Consider the following 11,433-nt stretch of genomic DNA (forward strand, 5'->3'; position numbering starts at 1 on the left):
TAAATCGATGGTATATGCCCACAGTACACCTTATAAAATGTTGTTGACTTGTAAATATGATGCATTTTGTTCTTCTTCTGTGACTATGTCTTATTCATGGTTATGTTTTATTCTTCATGACAGCTTGGATGTTTCTTGGAGCATGACTCAAATTTTTGATATTTTGAGTTTGAATCCCAGCTCTGCCACTTAGAAGCTAAGTGACTTTGGCCAAGTCACTTAGCTTGCTAAAATTTGCTAAACTTAATTTTTTCTCTTTCCTCTGGTTAAAAAATAGGTGAATAAAATTACCTGCCTGAGGATTAAATAAAATACTTCATGTGAAGGCCTTAGCACAGTGCCTGGCATGTAGTATGTGCTCAATAAATAGGAACTGGTATTACTGTTTTTTTCTTGCTGTCACTTTCTAGTGTTAAAAGACTCTCTTATATTCTGTCTGTTGGGCATCATAAAATAAATCATTGTCCTGAAATGAGATATTTATGGTACATTTGCTATATTATTTGCTATCTTATGTATTATATTAGTCTATAATACATAAGATTTGCACAGCTCTTGGCCAAGTCATTTGGTCTCACCCCACGTTATTATGTAGGTGTTACTGCTCTCGTGAAATCATATGGGACAAAGTGTAAGGGGACCCTGGCTTGCCTGAGATGCTGTAGGTTGTCTCAGGAACATCTGCCTGGAGCACAGCTCTTTGGAACCCATGTCCAGTGCTCTTTCCACCTTTTACCCTGATGTCTGGTACTTTATACTGCCAAGGTTATGTTATTTTTGTGAAACAAGGGAATTTTTCTGCAGGATTAGGAATGAAACATTAAAGCAGTTGAAAAGGAGTGGGCTGTTTTACATTCTTTAAAAGACAGATGCCTGAAGGAGACAAGTGGGGATGGCAGCAGGGCAGGCAGAGCCCTCACAAGCTTCTGGATGTCTGCCTCCCCCAATCACAGAGACCTTGCCTTCCCTCTGCCAGCTAATTAGGCTGCCGGGCCTACCAAAGCGTGATGTCTTCTGGCACATACAGGTGTCCCGTGTCTGGATGACAGTTCCTGTGACAGCAGGTCTTAAAGGTGGACCATCAAGATCAGCAACATGAAAAACCAGGCACAGAAGTTGAAGCCCACAATTTCTGGGAATTAAAAACTCAGTTTAACAAAACAACACAAACATAAGCAAAGTCTATAAATTGGGCTTTACACATCCAAGTGAAACTGATTTCAAAGCCAGAGGCCCTCTGTACCCTGAAAGCTCCACAGAGGAGGTGTAAGTTCAGAAGTTGCACTTGTTGGATTGAAGGGAGAGGACATCAGTCGGCTGTGAGCTGCACCTGCTGCTGGTGCTCCCAAGAGCAGGTACCCATGAGCCTCAGCTGAGAAAAAAGCATTTCCTCTTACCTGCTCACAGCCCCTTCTGCATGTAGTAGGCAGAGGGCCAAGGTGCAGTGACCAGCTGGGGTGGCCACTTCTGCTCTTGGCAGGACTGTCATGTGGGAAACCATGCTGAGGCTCCCACTGCACAGACCCCTGGGAGTGACCTGCACAAACCAGAATCATAAACAAGCATCTGGTCTCAGTACAACCTGCAGGAAGGTAGAGCTTCATCCCAGGAGAAGAGCCATCCGTGGTCCATAAACAACTGGCGCATCTCGGCCTTGAGTCATCATTAGCGCTCCCAGCCAGCAGGCATCTCAGGGCAGAAGCAGCCCATTATTTTGCTTCATTAGACTATTGGCCCAAGTCACCCAAAATGAAACACATCTGGGAATACAGTTATTGAGAAATGTGGAGATTTGATGAAGAATACAGGAAACTTTATTGAGGGATATAACATAAGATTTGAATAAAGGGAGACATGTCATGAATGGAAAGACTCAAAATTCAACTCAATACGCTCAAGAAAGTGTTGAGATAAAATCAGAGAACTTGGCTACTGATCATTGCAGGTGGGAAAATCAGGGCACCTTTGGACGCTTAGGACCCAGCATCCCTCGGGGGAGGCCAGTCCCCCAGCTCTGTTTTGTGACCCTTGGCTGCACATTCTCCCAGATAGGAGCTACAAACCAGGGCCCTGCCTCAGCCCCCTGGGGATAGGGGAGGTCTAGGAAAACCCACGGAAGAAGAATAATGATACCAGAGGGAACTTTAACTCCTAGAATCAGGTACTGGGGAAACCTGAAGTTCAGGAAAGCTGCTAATGAAGTGAGATGGAAGCCATGTGCCTTGCCAGGAGCTTACTAACGTAATGTGGCACCCGCCAGCCTATTCTGCAGACATAATGGAAGAGAGTGTTTCCACTGCTCATTCCACAGGCAAGCCACAGATCCTGGCCACTCCTTGCCTTGGAGGCAGTACAGACATATTCATAGGGTTTGGCTCCTTTCCCTTGAGTTCTGCACCTTAAACTAAAGAAGTCAGTCACGCGAGGCTGGCTTGCTGGAACTGGCTAGAAAATGCAGCCCTAGCTGCCGCAGGGATCTCCTCCCGTATGCCCACACATATGAGTTCTGACAATGCCCATTAATGATATGGCTGATAGTTTCTTCTGTCTTGCTTCCAGGAACCTTTCTTGGTTTGAAGCCACCGAACCAGAAGAGATAATTTTTACCACTTTGGGGACTTCTTGTGACGAATCCAGTGGGAATTCCATAATATTCAGAAACAAAACATTTTGAGGGCCAACAAATTATTAAGCCCTTTGCTAGGTCTTAGAGATACAAAGATAAAGAAGACTGGAGTTTTCTTTTTTATTATCTACCAGACTGAAGGGCACTGCCTGGGGAGTTGATCTAAGAGAAGAAATATCAGGAGACCTGGGTTTGGCTCCTGGCTCTGCCAGGTGATCATGGAGCAGTCACGTATTATCCCTGAGCTTCTGTTTCCTCATCTACTTAATTAGTGATGGGCCTACAGGGCCTTGCTGGGGTCCACTTCTGACATTCTGTGTTGGTGAGTATGGAAGAATTGTGAGTAACTGAAAGACTTTTATTTCTGTATTCTCAGAAAAGCCTGGACACCTGATTTTTTCCTTTTATTCTTTTTGTTTTTCTTTTTTGAGACTATCATAAAACCGCAACCATTTATTATTTATTTATTTACTTTTTTTTTTTTTTTTTTTTTTTGAGATGGAGTCTTGCTCTGTCGCCCAGGCTGGAGTGCTGTGGTGTGGTCTCAGCTCACTGCAACCTCCATCTCCCAGGTTCAAGCGATTCTCCTGCTTCAGCATCCTGAAGAGCTGGGGCTGGAGGCACTCTCCACCATACCCCACTAATTTTTGTATTTTTAGTAGAGATGGGGATTCGCCATGTTGGCCAGGCTGGTCTTGCACTCCTGACTTCAGGTGATCCGCCCACCTGGGCCTCCCAAAGTGCTGGGATTACAGGCGTGAGCCACTGTGCCTTGCCTGTTCTTTTATTTTTATTTGCTATTATTATGTAATAGCTGATATATGCAAAATAACGTGAGTATCACACAGTTGAGGGATGAGGCATAGTAATAACAAGAAGAACACCTGTGAATCGTCCTTAAACGAGAACATGATCAATATCATTGCTGTAGCTGGTGGGCTCCTTTCCTGTGCCATCCCCTGCAGGTCCCTAGAAGTAACCAGCTTTCCGAATTTTATTTCTATAAAGCCCTGGTTAAAATAATAATTTAGCACATATGTAGACAACCTTAAGAAACATATTATTTGATTGTGTCCACTTTATCAAAATGGTATTATGCTACATGCAGTCTTCTTTTCATTTGCTTTTTTTTCACTATTTTGTTTCTAAGATTCATCTATGTTACATGTAGTTCATTATTTTCACTACTGTCTATAGCATTTTATTGTACGAGTAGTTATAAATATTCTTTCTCTGAACACTTTGGACACTTGGGTTGTTTCTGGTTGTTATTTTGATATTGCTGTGAACATTCCTATACATAAATCACATGCAAGAATTTCTCTAGGGTTATACTTAGAAGTACAACCACATAAATTTGTGTACATGTGTGAGGGTTTCTCTAGGGTAGAATTGCTAGGCTGTAAGGTATATGAATATATTTAACTTATTTTTTCTGAGGGGTTGTACCTACCAATTTAGACTCCTGCCAAGAGTGAATAAAGATTCCAGTTGAATCATACTCTTTCCAAGTTCTTTTTCTTTTTTTTTGAGACAGGGTGTGGCTCTATCGCCCAGGCTAGAGCACAGCGGTATGATCTCAGCTCACTGCAACCTCTGTGCGGGCATTTGTTCTGCAGACCCTGACCCAGCAATGGATGAATAATGTACACTGACACAGATATTCTGCCTGTCAGTCCAGCTAAGGGTCTGGGCCCCTCACAGACACCAAGGAAGGTTCTGTAAAGAGTTGCAGCCATGGCTCCATTCAGCCAGCGATGCTCTCATTTATTCAGTATAGATTAAATGACAAAGGTCTTGAGTAAATACCACTAGAGGGTAATTGACATTGCCGACCTCCTGAGTAGAGAGCAATCATGCATCCATGGTTGACCAAATGTTGGTCTTAGGACCACATGAATAAACAAGCTATTTAGATAAACTACTCTACATTCCTATGTATCCATGCCCCATGCCCTAAGCTTTTAAGAGAATTCTGCCTTCGGCCAAACACTTTATGCAGACCTCCAAGCCTTCCAAGAGGGTTTGTGTTTATTTCCTATAATTTTACAATTTCTCCCGCCATCCTGACTGAACCCCTACACCTCTGTATCCCAGGTTCAAGCCATCCTCCCACCTCAGTCTCCCAAGTAGCTGGAACTGCAGGTGTGCACCACCACACCCAACTAATGTTTTGTATTTTTTGTAGAAATGTGGTTTTCGTCATATTGCCCAGGCTGGTGTCGAATTCATGAGCTTAAAGCGATCTACCCGCCTTGACCTCACAAAGTGCTGAGATTACAGGCCTGAGCCACTGCACCCAGCCCAAGTTTTTGACAATATCAGCCTTATTAATTTTTGCCAATCCAGTGAGTAAAAAGTAAAATCTCACTGGTATCTTAGTGTCTCTGCAATTACTAATAAGGTTGAGTATTCTTTTATATATTTATGGGCTATTCATATTTTCTGCTCTGTGAACTGTGTATTTATTAACTTATTGAACTTTGAAACGATTTTAAAAAATACATTATCTTTACGTAGATTATATTGGTTATATATATTGCAAATATCTTCTCCTACATTGTTGCTTTTCTGATCACTTTCTTCATGGGGTCTACTGTTAAACAGAAGTTTTTAATTTGAATGTAGACAAATTTATTATTTTTCTTTCATAGTTTTGTGTTTTCTTTAAGAAACCTTCACCTCTCTGATGTTCTAAAGATATTCTCCCATGTTGCCTTCAAAAGTTTTAGAGTTTTGCCTTGTGTATTTAAATCTTAAATCTACTAGCATTTGATTCTTCTGCATGGTGCAAAGCAGGGATTACTCACAGTTTTCCCCCCCATGTAGGTAACCAATGGCCTTGCACTATTTATTGAAGAGTTCATTGTTTCCTTGTCATCTGCAGTGCCTTCTCTTCTATCCTCAAGTACCCACCCTTCTCTCTGTCTCTCTGTCTCTGTTTCTCTAGTCTGTTCCATTGGGCAGTTTGTCTATTTCTGTGCTGGTACAGCACTGTCTTTGTTATTTTAGCTTTGGAATAAGTCTTGATATTCCTTTTCAGGAGTGCTTTATTTACTCTTAGGTCTTTGTTCCTCCATATAATTTGAGAATTAGGCTGGGTGCAGTGGCTCACACCTGTAATTCCAGCACTTTGGGAGGCTCTGTTGGGAGAACTGGTTGAGCCCAGGAGCTCGAGACCAGCCTGGGCAACATGGCAAGATAGACATAGACACGTCGTTATAAGACCATGTGTAAATATAATAAACATGAAACATTAGGGGAAGTTAGGGAAAGTATTAGATAAGGTAACATGTATGAAGATCCTCAATGAACAAAGATTCTGTATTCTGGCTTCAGATGTAAAAACCCTGTCTGTCCCATTTTGTCAAACCCCTCAGGGCTGAAAGTAACTACCAAGGATACCCTCATTGAAACCCAAGGGGGGTTCAGTGATTCCACAGTTGGATCAGTTTGCCCTGGACCTATAAATCTAAACCAGCATGTCCATCTATTCTTTTTCTTTTGTATTCAAGTATGGACATCAGCTCACAGCATCTCTTCTAGTATTCTGTTCACCTACCTCCAGAGTGTTTTGTAGATCTGTGTTGTCTTTCTCTGATAGACCTAATTAGAATCTCTTCAGGTTTTCATGAAGCCAATTCTACCAGTTTTGCAAGCTCAATTTTCAATAGCTTTGCCTTCATGGTTTTATTCAATTCTGTACCAAATGGTTTGGGTCATACTTCAATAATGAATGAGTGCCTGTTATGGTGCTAGACACTTCATGGTGTCTGTTTTGGTGCTAGACACTTTTAGAGAATACAGAGTCAAGGCATTTTGAATTAGGTTGGCCTGGGTTCAAGTCTTGACTCTGCCATATAAGCTGGGTGACTTTGGGTCAATCATTTAGTATTTTTTTATAATTTTTATTTTTATTTCAATAGTTTTGGGGTACAGTTTTTGGTTACATGGATAAGTTCTTTAGTGGTGATTTCTGACATTTTGATGCACCTGTCACCCAAGGAGTGTACACTGTACTCAATATGTAGTCTTTTATCCCTCATGCCCCTACGACCCTTCCCCCAGAATCCCAAAAGTCCATTATATTGTTCTTATGCCTTTGCATCCTCATAGCATAACTCCCACTTATAAGTGAGAATATACTACATTTGGTTTTCCATTCCTGAGTTACTTCACTTAGAATAATGACCTCCATCTCCTGCCAAGTTGCTGCAAAAGGCATTATTTTGTTCCTTTTTATGGCTGAGTAGTATTCCATGTTGTATATATACCACATTTTCTTTAACCACTTGTTGGTTGATGGGCACTTAGGTTGGTTCCATATCTTTGCAATTGTGAATTGTGCTGCCATAAACACATATGTGCATGTGTCTTTTTCGTATAATGACTTCTTTTCCTTTGGGTAGATACCCAGTAGTGGGATTGCTGGATCGAATGGTACTTCTACTTTTAGTTCTTTAAGGAATCTCCATACTGTTTTCCATAGTGGTTGTAGTAGTTTACATTGCCACTAGCAGTGTAAAAGTGTTCCCTTTACACCAGATTCATGCCAACATCTGTTGTTTTTTGACTTCTTAATTATGGACATCTTGCAGGAGTAAGGTGATGTTGAACACTTTTTTTCATATGTTTGTTGGCTGTTCATATATATTTTTTGAGAATTGCCTATTCATGTTCTTTGCCCACTTTTTGATGGGATTATTTGTTTTTTTCTCGCTGATTTGTTTGAGTTCCTTATAGATTCTGGATATTTGTCCTTCGCTGGATGCATAGTTTGCGACTATTTTCTCCCAGTCTATGGGTTGTCTGTTTAGTCTTTTGATTATGTGCTTTTTCATGTGTAACATGGGATGATAATTCTGGGTTGTAGATGACATTACATAAGGGGTCTTGCACATATACTCTTTTAATCAAAGAAAAAAAAAAGTTAGTTCCAGAAATTAGAACAGAGGAAGATGTCTTGCTTCTGAGATAATTATTTTTTTCTCAGAGGAGCGTATGAAGTAGTGTAAGCTCAGACATTCACAGAGAACATGTACTGGGAAAAAAACACATGCCAACGTAGTCCAAAGACTCGCATGTTCACTCTATTCTTATTCAGAAAGGACTTAAGATATCATGTAAAAATAATCAAGATAACAAAGCAGATGAAAAAGCAAAGCAAAATCAAGGATGGAACATATGGTGAAGGGGGAAGGGTAAAGTGTGCAAATGCCCTGAGGGAGGCTGCTCCCCACACTTGCTTTATGGGGCCTCACATTCGATGCTGAGCTTTCCAGTGGCCACCACCAACAGTCATGGAGACAACTATGGATACCTGCAGTGAATGCCAAATACAGGAGAATAATCAGTGGAGGGAGGCTGGGGAGGGAAGGTTCCTTGAAAATGATGAGATTTGAGCCAGGTTTTGAAGGGTGTAAGAGCTACATATTCCAGACAGAGGGAGCCACCCAAGCAAAATACGCAGGAGGAGAGTCAAGAGGTGGTCCTGGCATACAGGGATCCTTTGGGATAGTCTGGAGGAAGAGCAGATGTCTGAGGCCTCTAATACCAGACTTTAGGTTTTCCTCAAAAGGAGCTGGTGAGTCACAGGAGAAAATGACCTGATGGGAGTGGTATTTGGAGGAAATTATCCTGGCACCACACAGCTACAATTTTCCCCTTTGCAAATTAAAATTCATCATGGACATTTAGCAAAATGCTGTCACGCATGTCTCTCCTAATGTGGTCCACATCTGGCTCTGCCACTGGCAAATACAGAGTATTTAGAAAATCTGTGCAGCATTAGTACCTAATAACCTTTTTTTAAACATAGTGAAGAAAACCACAAACTTAGGAATGGCACATATCCCTCCAGAGTAATTTAGATCAGGTTCCCTATGTGACTTAAGAAATCCCTAGTTGCAGCTGCATCTAGTAGTCTGGACAACAGCGTGAGTGTGGAAATCTAGGGAGGTTGAGATTAATCTTAGAAATAAGAGTAAACTTAGTGATGCTCACTTTCAGTTTGCTTTCCTTGGATGTATAAAGTTTTGAGAGTTTAAAATGGCTTTAGACTTAAAAGCATTCTGCCTAAAATACTTACAGCACAACCAGCAGGGGTTTCTTTTCTAAAAGAAAGTTGTATTTGTGTAGGACGTGGACATCATGATCAGTTCAAATATTTGTATTTCAAAATTTAGGCTTGAATTTTGGCTGCATTGAGTCTTCCTTTGCTGTATTTTGAGGGGCTAAAGAGGTCCTTCAGTTCCTAGAATAACGAGGTTTGATCATTCCTCAGGGTCAGAAGCTGGCAGAAGGTAGGGACACCAAGTACTGAAGGGGCTAAGCATTTGGGGGCAGGAAAATATTTGAGGGAACATGTACTTTCTCAGCTCAAGATGCATCTCTCTTTTATAAGACTGTACATAATTTCTTCTTGACCTGATTTAGTTGTAATCCATGTACAGTCTATTCTCTGGAACAGCTGTTACAAGACTATGCTCCTTTTCTCCCTTGGGAAAACCATGTCCTTGCTAAACTTTTGATGGGGAAGTGGGGAGGGCAAGGCCTTATTGCATTGGCTGTCATGTGTTCACTTAAATAATCCAAGTGACTGTTTTTTGGGGGGGCCATTCCCAATGGACTCTTGTGAAGCAAGTTAGATTCATTGAAAGAGGTGTTGCAAGATGAACAACAAACTTACTCCCTGGTTTGTCCCTGACTCTCCTCTGGGAAGATGATTACATCTGCAAGTAGGAGAGCCACTGGAGAGAGTCCTGGTGAGAAGATCTAGATTTTGAATTCTTCTATGCTTTGGTAAACTGTACAAGTTGGGCTGCTCGTTATGAACCTGGGTGACTTCTTTTCTCTGTAGGAAAGTGCAAGTCAAATCTAGGTGAGATAAGAAAGTACAGAGTTTTGTAGTAATTCATTTTTTCTTAATGAAATTCAATCATTCACTTGTTTATTTATTTTTTCAATTTGAGAGCAGGTACTGTTTATTAATTGACCAGTTTAGAAAAATAATCATAGTAGACACCTTAGTTCATTCTTTTAATAAGCCTGTTGATCTGGTCCTCCCTGTTGCCAGCATTTCTACAAAGTGGGTGGCTTTTTCTTCATTCCACCTCATGGAGAAGATAATTTGAAGGGCCACAGGAAGTTATTTGCTTTTTTCAAGCATTTTCCAACAGTATAGCTCTCATGAATCAGATCCTCCATGCAGACGACGCCATATTTACCAAGAGATTGAGCAATCGAAGTGTTATCTGTCAAAGCAATTCGCTTCTTACTGATTTTGCCATAACCACGCTTGTAGATTAGTTCATTTACTGACTTCAGATTTGGGTACCCCCATGCAATGTATGGCTCTACAATCCTCAGCATGTTAATTGAAGCCTTGTTGAGTTTCACAAAGGTTCCATTGAAGATTCGATGAAGGCGAAGAAGCTGCAACACCTTTCGGACCTTTGGGCTCACACCACTGACACCTCTGATCCTGATGACAAATGCCAATTTGGGTTCTTCAGGCACATAGAAGTCACCAGCTTTTCTTGCCATCCTCACCATTCATATTTCAGTTCTGTACATCTGTCTGTATGCCTTGTGATAGTGCTTTGCTTTTTCATAGATAAGCTTCCTCCTTGCCTTTCGAAGCATCTTTTGGGCAAACTTCTTTCAAAGGCACTTGATCTTCAGCTCTGCGAAATTCCTTCCCTTTTTCTTAAGAGTTTCTGGCATAGCAGGAACCTTCTTCTTCTTCTCTTCTACATCCTCCATGGTTCCAGCTGGAAAAAGAGTTCATTCACTTATTTAACAAGTATTTATTGAGAGTCTTCTATGTGCTAGTTGCTGTGCTTGATGGTAGGAATACTGAGAGCTATATTGACAAACAGAACAAATCATAGCCCATAAACCACTGGTGTGACATCTGGCAGAGTAACAGCTCTCCAGGTATGTACCAAATGACACCCATTCCATGAAATTCTCTTGTCCCCACTGGAGAGAGAACGAGAAAAAGGAAGAAAGCATAAAGGAAGAAGGAAAGAAAGGAAAAGCAGGGAGAATTACTTTTTCTCAAATTTGGGAAACACTATACTCTCTGTTTTCATTGTATCATAGAATAATAAATGCTTTGGTATGTTCTTTAAATAATTTTGTTGATTTTGTTTAATTTAATAGAATTCTACCTATTAATATTTTGAGAACTAGTTTTCTGTGAAACATTCTTTGAGGAAACTCAGTAGAAATTAGTGTCAAAAACTATCAGGATGGCAAAACTGCCTTGCCATAGTTGTTGGTGGTCAAGTGTTGCTGCCACTGAGTGAAATCCACCATGGAGCCACTAAGCCTGTCCTCTGTGGCTGCCAAACACACTTCATGCAGTGCATGGGGCTCCCTGCTGTGCACCTTCCCTGTGAGAAATGGCTCGTCTCGGCTACTCACCCACCTGTTCCAATTCATTTACTTTCATAATCCTGGCTTCAAATTTACTTCACTGGTAGCATTTTCTAAAGTGGCATCATTAGAATAAAGGAACATTTTATTATTTAATTTTCTTATGACAATAGCAAAGCATGTTTATCATAGAAACACTATAAAATGGTAGAAACTAGTAAAAGGAAATAAAAGCCCATCCAGAAATAGCTACTGTTCATGTCTTGGTGAGCATCCTCTCATTGTTCTCTCCCTACCTCTACTCTCTCTCTCTTTCTCTCTCTCACATACACACATCAAAAATGAAATCATTTGAACTTTTTCACTTAATACGATATTGTGACAGGGGCAGTCTTAGTTTTCACTATACTTGCAGTGCCTCACGC

At 40.9% G+C, this 11,433-nt stretch overlaps 1 pseudogene; it reads right to left on the reverse strand.

Annotated features, from left to right (window-relative positions):
• Window positions 1-9,651: 9,651 nt before the first annotated feature.
• Window positions 9,652-10,390, reverse strand: LOC129030231 (large ribosomal subunit protein uL30-like; annotated as a pseudogene).
• Window positions 10,391-11,433: the final 1,043 nt, after the last annotated feature.

This window comes from Pongo pygmaeus, chromosome 12 (assembly GCF_028885625.2).
Source record: "Pongo pygmaeus isolate AG05252 chromosome 12, NHGRI_mPonPyg2-v2.0_pri, whole genome shotgun sequence".
Taxonomy (NCBI): Eukaryota; Metazoa; Chordata; class Mammalia; order Primates; family Hominidae; genus Pongo; species Pongo pygmaeus.